The sequence below is a fragment of the Lutra lutra genome, chromosome 11, assembly GCF_902655055.1.
Source record: "Lutra lutra chromosome 11, mLutLut1.2, whole genome shotgun sequence".
Classification (NCBI taxonomy): domain Eukaryota; kingdom Metazoa; phylum Chordata; class Mammalia; order Carnivora; family Mustelidae; genus Lutra; species Lutra lutra.
In genome coordinates, this window is record NC_062288.1 from 53,190,056 (window position 1) to 53,200,472 (window position 10,417).

Sequence of the window (10,417 nt, forward strand, 5' to 3'; positions counted from 1 at the left end):
GAGGACGAAGTAAGAATTTTTCTCTTTTGCAAATAACACTGAGATCAAAACAGAAGAATGAAGTAAGCTAAATAATATAAAGGTTTCATTGTCTCTTATTCACTCATTTTGGATTATTTATGTACCTATTAATTTATTTATTTTATTTATAAGTAGTTATCTTTTTTTCCTCCAATAAATGATTCTCTTCATAAGGAACCAAGAATCACTTGTTAAACTTCGCCTAATTCTGTTAGTAGTTCTCAAGCCATATCCCTCCTGCCTTTTAAAGAAACATTCAGTGTCAATTATCTCTTATTTTCCTTTGTAATTTTCTTTCATATTCTACCTCTTTCTCTCATCAGGATCCTTTCCTTACTCACACATCTGTTAAGTCTCCCCCATTTCACAAAAACAGCAAACATTTACACCATTTTGAGCAGCTGTGATAATCTTTGCTCCTCATCATTGACAAGCTTTAGGCAGAATCTCCCTCTATGTTCTTGCTATCAGTTTTCTAACTTCTTCTCAGTCCTTCCTTTTTAGTCTGAATCCTGCTCCCATCAAAGCTCTCTTTATGGCCATTTTTTTTCTAAATCAATGGACTTTTTTTCAATCTTTATCTTTCTTGATCTTTCAGATTATATTAGTCACAATGGTCTAGATCATACCACACTGAAAAACAACCCCAAAACCTCGGGTTCACTGTAACAGATGTCTCCTTCTTGCTCAGGTAAGCTTCATGTTTATTGTTCAGGTAAACTTCATGAAACCAGAGCCTGTGTCTGTGTTTCTTCACCATTATTTTCCCAGCTAGCATGGTGTCTGGGATACAGTAGATGTTTGCTAACCATAGTATGAATGTATGACTGAATAATAAATTTTATTCTCCTTTTGTAAACTAGATTTTAGTGGAAACAAGACTTAGATCTTTCGTTAAGATTGCTCCCAAAATGGAAAGGAAATGAGGTTCTTCTCACCAGGGAAATCTTTAAAGAAAAATTTTTTTGATTAGAGAAGGTTTTTGCAAAAAATGTACTTGTATATGAGATTATTAGTGATAACCTCACTAATGAAAGAGGCACAGTTGCTCATCCTTTCCAAATTATATGTCATGGACATTCCCCTAAGATAATACTTAGGGTAGAGTCTAGACACATATCCAGATGGCCACGGCTGAAAAAGAATAATTAACCGAAACACAGTTACAGTGATTTCCGCCTTTCCATTTGAAAAGAAATTTATGAATTTCCAAAGGCAGAGTTTAAAGTCATGGATGCCATATTAAATAAATACAGGCCTGCATATTTCACTGTATTTCTGGGCAATGGAATTAACCAGCCCCACACACAAGTGATTAAAGCAATGTGTCACCCTAAATCTCAAGGCAATAATTTTTGGTGTCATCCTAGGGACTGACGCTGCCAGTAAGAAGGAAATAATTTATCCCAATTTAGACATATATTAACTCTTTAAAATTACTAAAGCTCCTGTAGTGGAATTTTAAGTGCTGTTTAACAAATAATGTTTCTTTCCACTTAAAGGGTAAAATTTGCATTTGTATTTACATAATCAATTCTTTAATAATGGATTAAGCAGCAGAAATTTTACATTTTTTTAAGATTCAAATCTATGTTTAAGGCCTTGTGTCATCTATAAGACATTTTAAAATGAACATGAGTAAAATAATTTCAATATATGTAAGAAAGACAAAATATCAAATTTGTTTGAGACTAAAATAAGGGGATATTATTCACATTAATTACTGTGTATAATTAAATTATTCTGAATTTCCCTTAGCACTTTACAGCATGAACATCTTAGAGACCTAATCAATGAATTTTAGTGTAATTATAAAATGTTATTTGCATATATTATCTGTACCTATAAAATATTTATATTTATATATGAATTTATAGTTATTAAATTTATAAAATAAATTGCTCCAATTCCATTCATCTTTGCAGAAGAATAATAGTTTGCTAATTATCTAAGAAAGGTCCTATTGAACATGATTTAAATGATGTCCAAGTCACTCATAGGTATGATAAAAGATGCTGGTGTAGAATCTAAAAAGAGATCCTTAACATTGACAGATTACTTAGAGTTTTTCAGGACTAAGACTACCTTTCTGTTTCTGTTTTTGTTTTTTAATTTTTATTTTAATTTCAGTTAGTTAACATATGGTGTTTTATTAATTTCGGATATACATTATAGTGATTCAATTATTCCATACAACACCCAAAGACTACCTTTATTTTGCAAATTCATACAAAATTATTTATTCATATAACTCACAACAATGTATCAGGCACTGCAACAGACTGAGACTTAAAGTATCTAAGTGAATCTTCGTAATAGATGAGTCAGGCTGGACACTGGCTTTCTGTGCTCTTCATTCAATATTGATCTGCTTTAACATGATGACAATTAATATAACTTTTCTGGAATCATGAAGTTCCAATACTCTGGAAACCATAATACTGCATATTTTTTTAAAGATTTTTATTTTTTATTTATTTGGCAGAGAGAGAGATTACTAGTAGGCAGAGAGGCAGGCAGAGAGAGAGAGAGAGGGGGAAGCAGACTCCCCACCAAACAGAGAGCCCAATGCGGGTCTTGATCCCAGGAACCTGAGACCATGACCTGAGCCAAAGGCAGAGTCCCAACCCACTGAGGCACCCAGGTGCCCCAATACTGCATATTTTTAAATAAACGTTTTGTATAAGTGGCTAAAAGGAACCATTTAGTAAAAGGGGAAAAAAATTATTTTCAAGAAAAGTATTTGGAGATCAAAAACACTTTAGGGAAATGCTTTAGGATTCCAAAGAAGAAACTAAACAGAGAAAAGTCCCTTTCATATTCACTGGTGGGTAGATGAAAGCAAAAGTTCTGAAAAATGAAAGAGCTCTGGGACTTATTTGGATACATTTGCTTGTATTTCCAAAAGGTAAACCACATAATATAAAAGAATATTTCTGGCCAACTTAACAGTCTTAGGAGGACAGTTTGTGGTGTCACCACACAATTTCCTTTTATATTCATGCTGCTGATATTGATTTGCCTATTGTTCTCTCTTTGGGCCAAGTTTTCCAACATCACTGAGATTGTGAGAGTATCAGAGAAATATTAGATTTGAAAGTTGTTTCCAAAAAAACTTTCTATATATATTCTCTTTGGGGAGGTGAACATGAAGGAATTGACAGATCACTGACTGCATACACTGAGTCATGCTAGTTTTTAATAATTAAGAACTGTAGAGAATATGGCTATTGTCTCACACAAAAGTTAGAAACATCCGCTAATTCTATTATGGGATTTTTTTCAGAAAATGAAAATGCAGGTCTTTCCTGACTGACAAATGACCCATCTGGTGATAGAGTGATCCTTCACTATAATCATCCTCCATCTTTCCTTTCCCAACTGACCAGGACTTTTAACATCAACTGAGAAAGAAAACTTACCTTATGTAAATCCAGAGAAACTATCAAATCATTAGTATCTAGTGGCTTTCATTAACATAGCAGTTTCATGCCCCTAAACATTAAGACTTTTGTGGGATGATCCAAGAAACTAACCACTATTTGAACATTGTTGATTTGAGAAGCTACATTCCCATTCCAAAAAAATTGACTCAGGTACATTCGATAGGGATTTTTAAAGTATACATAGTTAAACCCTAGAATGATATGAATAATAACAATAAAGTTTGAGAGTGGTTTGGTTTTGAGGAACTAGAGAGAATTTCCAACCACTCTTCAAATGTTTGTGGAATTGTGCAATTTTGCTACTGTAGATAAAACAATGACAATCCAAAAACCTAGATTCACATCCTTGCTCTTCCACTTACTAACCTATTTGACCTTGATCCAAAACACTTACCTGAGCCCCACTTTTCTCAGTAGGAAATGGTTGTGATTTCCCTCCTCGTATCTCAGGGTTGTGAGGCACTATAGAGCAGTCATGGGACATTGACTTCTGAGTGATACAAATGTAGGTTTGGATTTTATCTCCACCACTTATGATGTCAGTGAATTTCTCTGAGTCTCAGTTTCTTGCCTTTTAGAATTTAGGGGAGGACTCAAAATAAATATAACTAATGAGTTCTGGGCCAAGAATAACTGAAATGATTATAAGAGATGTGGAAGGTGCCTGAAACATTAGAGTATTATCTAATATAAAGTACCATATTGTTAAACATATGAATATGGACACCTATTATGTAATTTAAATCATAACTTGAAATCAAAATGTATACTGAACTTGATGCTTAATATCTTTCTCACTAGAATTATTGAATGCAGGCCATGGGAAGTGGAAGGTTTTAATCTCCCTCGATTATGACTTTATTCCCAGTCCCTACAACATTGTCTGCCACAGAGCAGGCACTAAGTAACACACTAACTCTAACACAGCCCCCATGTGCCAGGCATTTCATCTTCATAACAACCCTGTGATCCAAGTACTATTGTTAGCCACAATTTACAGATAAGGAAACAGCGACATTGATCAATCTCACAGACAGTAAAGACCAGAGATGGGATTTGAACAACTGTCTGGCCCCAGAGTCCATCCCATTAAATGTTACAGGTACTTCAGTAGAGATAAATATTTCTCAATAAGTGAGTGAACCCCCATCTTCTTATACAATGGTTTGTTAGCAACTAAGCCAAAATAACAGTAAGGATATAATGTTAGTTAAATCTATTTTGTGAGGAAGGATGGTCATTCCCTTCTGTCTGCATACAAAGTGACCAAGAAAACCTCCTTGGAGCAAAAAAAGGGAAAATAGGTATATTTTCTGAGCATGCCTGAGGCCATCTTACATAGGGCAGTGAGGGACAAAGCAGTTGTTTGCCTAGTAACTCTTAGTGGGCTTTGAGTAAAATGATGTGGTGCAGCATTTTCTTCTTTAGTTAAATCCCACAGAATACATTGACACTCCTGAGAAACTGTGGGGGTAAACTGGGCTCAATGGAGAGCTCTGCCTGTAGGGGCTCTCTCTTGCAAGGACTAGACCCCAAAGAAGCTGCTGGTCTACTGCCAAATCTAGGAAGTAAGAGTCACACTTCCTAGGTCATATTCTGATTTCTCCATTAGGTGATTCACTCATCTTTGGATTTTTCATTTTCTCTACTCAGAAGTAAGCAATTTCTAGCCTGGGTAGTATTTGCTCTTAAAGTGAGTTTATGTCATAGAAGAGCTGTGGAACAGTTGTGTGACCTTACAGATTACACACCTCAACCTTAATTTCTTAGTAATACTTGTCTTTTCTACTTTATATATGGGGGAGGGTGCAAAATGACAGAATGGTCAAAGGCAGAGTTGTGGCACAGCATTGCCTGGTTCCTGTCCTGTGCTCTATGCCTCTCCTGTACCCTCCTCTTGAAAGTGATGACACTAATACTTCTATCAGTAGGATTTTGCAAGGGTTAACAGAGCTTAATATACGTACAGTTTCTACAATAGTGTGCTGGCATGTGATGGCAATGTCTTAATAAATGTTCATTGTTATTGAATTACTATGGTTTGTAACTGAGCCTAATCACCTTTCTCCTCACAGGACAACTGCTAGGATGCCCCAACAGAAGCCTCTATCCTGCCTGCAGAGAAGGTAAATGTGAAGTTATGAAGCTCACTAAGTAGTTAATCAGCCAGGGAATCTGATTGCTCTCCCATTTTAGTACAGTTTTCTAGGGGAAACATATTAAATCTCAAAAACATTGTCTGGAAGAAGCCATTTTGTGTTCCTGAAGCCTGATTATAGCATTGCTTGATTTACAAAATGTACTTCTCTTAGCAGTCTTAATGAATTCCAAATTTCCGTTCCCTAATTTATATACAAAAAATTATACAAAGCCGCAGTCTGAGTCCTATTCTTGTCCTTTTCATCAGTAACAATGTTTCAGTGTATGCAAGAAACACAGAAGTGTTGTGGCTAGATTCAGAAAGATATTTCATGTACAAAATATACATACTTGTTTATAGGACACACACACAGACACAAAGTAAAGGGCTGGATACAAATCCCATTACTAAATGACTGCAGGAATTTAAGACCAATTGCATTCCTAGCTTTACTTGAAAGATAGCTATAGGATGGTAAACTGAGGAAGCAAAGAATTGTCATAAAATGCTTAATATTTACAACACACTCTGTGTGTCCTTCTGGACTACTGGTTGAATGTTGAATCAGACAAGATTTGAGTTAGAATCCAGGCTCCAGTGCTGACTGGTGGCTGAGAGCAAATTTCCAATCTCCCTAAGCCTCATTAGACCCATCTGTAAAATGGAAGTAATAAAAGTGCTTTATAAGATGCTTATGAAAGTTAAATGACATATTTAAAAAGCAGTTAGGATGTCTGACTCAAAGCTATTTGATAATTATCACATGTTTAGACACCAGGGATTCCTGAAAATACATACGGACTTCGATTTTTGTGCCTAATACCTCTGGTTTTTTTTTCTCTCTAAATAATATTTAAGACATTTAGGATAAGGAATAAAGCAAGGAGATGAAAGTCAGCTGAAAATATATGACTAAATAATTTTTTTAAGAAAATACTAACATCTTATTGAAAATAAAAAATTTAAATCAACACAGAAATGGTTATTGACATTCTGCGAATTCAATGGATCTCGAAACTAGAAGGTTCTAAGTCTTCAGCACCAGTGAATCATAAAGACTAGAGGAGAAAAAGAAAGAAGAGCCCATTAAGAAGAAAAATAAGGATGTCCAGGAGTTTAAAAAAAAATTAGAACAAAGTGGCATGGGGATTTGAATAGATGAGACAGTCTGAAAAGAAAGTTTCTTCCATCTATTCTAACAAATACTCATTGAGTGAGTAATATATGCAAGACTCTAGAAAAACAAGGTGATAGAACATGCTTTCTGCCTTTAAGAGAATTCCAATACCATGATAGAATTATTAAAGTAGGAATTCATGCAAGGAGAGGGGAGCACAGAGATGGGAACACCTCCATCTGCTTGGCGAGACGATGGTGGTGGAAACAGTCTTAACAAAGGAGGTAACAAGTGGATTGAACTAGAAAGATGAGTAGTAACTGTCTGGGAAAAATGAAGGACAAGGCCTTCCAAGCAGATGGACCAGTACGCACAAAGCCACTCGAGACTTGAAATAGACTGGCATGTTTGAGAAATCACAAGTTTGAGGTCTTTTGGGGCCTTTGCACTCTCTCTGAGTCATGAGAAGATTTACTCAGCAGCACTTCTGGTACACATGTGTTCTAGCCATTCAGATCTCTGCTTAAATGTCACATCTCTAGAAAACTTTCCCAGACAAACCACATAGAATAATTTAGCCCCTTATAATTTTCTAGCTAATAACTATTCTCATTCTGTTAACAAAGTATACTAGTATTTTTGTTTATTTATTTATTAAATGTTTATTTTGTACATTATATACATTAATATATGTACAATAAACATATTAAGTGTTTATTTTGTTTATTTATTTATGTTTATTTACAGACAACTTGGCCCTAACTGTTCCTTGAAAGACATTACCCTATCTTATTTACCATGGTGTCTTGCCTACCAGAAAGGAGACACTCAGTAAATATTTGGTTAATGAATGAAGTGGGTTGCACATGTAAGCAAGGGGAAAAGGTTGAAGAGGTTGAAGGGATTAGTAAGCCAGCATAAGGATTGTATATATTCATCAGGTGTAGAGGAACCACTGGTGATAAATAAATAGGAAACAATATATAATTAGTTTCCTCTTAGAAGATCAATCCTATGATTGTGCAGAAGGTGCATTTGAGGAGAATGAGAATAGTTTGAAATCTACTGAGGTAACAATACATGACATCTACAGTGAGGAAGATGAAGATGTAACTGATTAAAACAATTTTTAATTGGAAAGGACCTAAAGGTGAGGACCAGACCTGAGCGGGAAGGAAGAGTCTAGGTTGACACTCAGGTTTATGACATGTTCACAGCACAGATACTTCATAATTGAGTTTTCTAAGTTCTAAAGTAGTCAATCATGCTAAATGAGGGAAAGCATAAAAGAAAATGAAAACAGAGGGAAAGTTGTGGCAACGTAGAAGTCATCAGTAGCATTCCAGAGCAGAGATGTGCAGAAGGGTCTCAAGCTACCAACAGTAAATAAATATTGGTGGCTGTCAGTAGCTGTTTCTTCCTTCATCTCTGGCCCCACCTTGCCCACATGATGGGATTCTGACAGACTTGTGAACACACAGTCCATAGCAGCAAGCTCTGTCCACACCCTTCATAGAAAACTTCCCCTGGTCATTGCTCAGACTAAGAGTACATACACTAACAGCACAGGATACATTTCAGGAAATAGCTCAAGAAGTGCAGGAGCACCTTTCTTTCTGGAAAAAGCTGGCAAGCAGACTTGGGAGTCAAATGGACAGTGAATTCCAGAGTCCTGGGTTCCCAGATAAGAGGATGTCATGGGCTCTACCTGATTCATCCCCATAGCCTTAGAGATTCCTTGATTGGTGGTAAGAAGCACAGCTGGAAGAGGACCAAAGCATGATGGTCTAGGTTAGACAGCAGGTTGGAAGGATGGAAGGAGCTCCAGAACTTACATCCTGTCATCTTGAAGTCTCAGAGAAATAAACTAAGAGTTTATTTCTGGAGTCCTGAGCTAGTCTCTTATTCCTCATTCACTCTAAGTGATCACAAGCCCATCCCATTGTAGGTACCAATCATCCCGGCCGGGAGAAACATAGTTGACTATTTGACTTAACCTGGATGCATCCTATACCCTGGGAGAGGGGTATGAACCCCATGGTAGAAGCTAGGTGGGATAAGGTAAAAGGATGTTGACGGGCAATGACTTTTATGTGTGCTCTACATTTAGACATGAATAGAGGGTGCTATGGAGAGGAAAGCAAAAAGGAATCAGAATATATGAAGCAGCACATGGAAATCTGTCACAAAAGACAGGAAAAATGTATTAGAGCAAGAGGAGGGGCAATGTCTGATGATAGCTTTGTCGATAGGGTAAATCTGTGCCTGTTTAAATGCAGAGGAGAGCTTCAAACTGTAATGTACATATAATGTACATATAATGCTTATATATAATGTATATATATGTACATATGATGTAATGTACATAAAAAGCAGATTTTGATTCAGCAGGTCTAGTGTGGGGTTTGAAATTGCATTTCAAGCCAGCTCTCAGGTGATGTAGCTGGTTCATGGACCTCACCTTGAGAACCAAGGATATAGAGAATTAGGCATCAGAGAAAATGAAATTGATGGGTCTATAAAGAAAGGAGAGATGAGAATGAGATTCCAGGGAGTGCTCCTCTTTCGTCCCCTATAATAAACAATATCACCAGCAGAGAGGCACAAGGCAGTATCATGGAATAATTTGGGGACATTCCAGTGTCCTTTGAAGAATTGAAAAATATGGGACACCTGGGTGGCTCAGTCAGTCAAGCATCTGACTCATGATTTCGGGTCAGGTCATGATCTCAGGGCCCTGGGATTGAGTCCTGTGTCAGGCTCCGTGCTCAGCAGGGAATCTGCCTGAGATTCTCTCCCTTCCCTTCTGCTGCTCCCCCCACAAAAATAAATAAATAAATCTTTGCGGGGTGGGGGGGGGAAGAATTGTAGAATATTCTGACCAGAGGCTCATCTAGTATGAGCATGAAGAAGTAATGTTGAGCCTCTGAATGTCCTGTCCTTCCTATGCTCATGCTCAATGAAATATGGTTTCGTGTCTGTGTGTGTGTCTCCCCAAGGATGTATGTGGGCGTGTGTGACCGCATGTGTGTATGTGTGTGTTGGATTCTTTTGACAACCTAGCAGTTAACCACAGACTTTCAGTCACATTGTTAGTGCTTCCCTCTTGACTTAATGTTTAATCAGTCACATAAATAATGAAACTGAGTGAATTAGGGCTTCACAAAGTCTTCTTTAGACAATTCAGAGATCTGAAAACCATATAAATTTGCCAAGTAATGAGGTGTCAGTATCTTAGGGTGACAATACTAAAAAAGTACCTTGTTAAAATAAGGAATTAATCATTAGTGAAAACTTATTTCTGCAATTTTGAGTTGAAACAAAAATTATGTCACTTTTTTCCACAGATATTGACCTCAGCAATGACTTTTCTGAAACATTAAGTGGGGTACTGTCATGACAGACATTTTCAATAAAGCCTTTTAATTGAAGTTTCAAAATTTTTTTTTTTTTAGTAACAAATCTACCATCACAGTGTCTCAATCAACTGTTGGGAAATAACACATTTATGCAAGTAAGGAATGTGTATCTTAAGATTTTTACCTTGGTATATTACTCTATGAGAGTCATTAATTCTCTGGAAATAAAATTTTTCCCTTAGCATCTTGAAGACCAGCTAAATTTGAAAAGAATTTTTTCCTCCTCATGGCCCTTTGGTCCATCTAATGCTCCTGTCACTGTCTTGGAAATAGG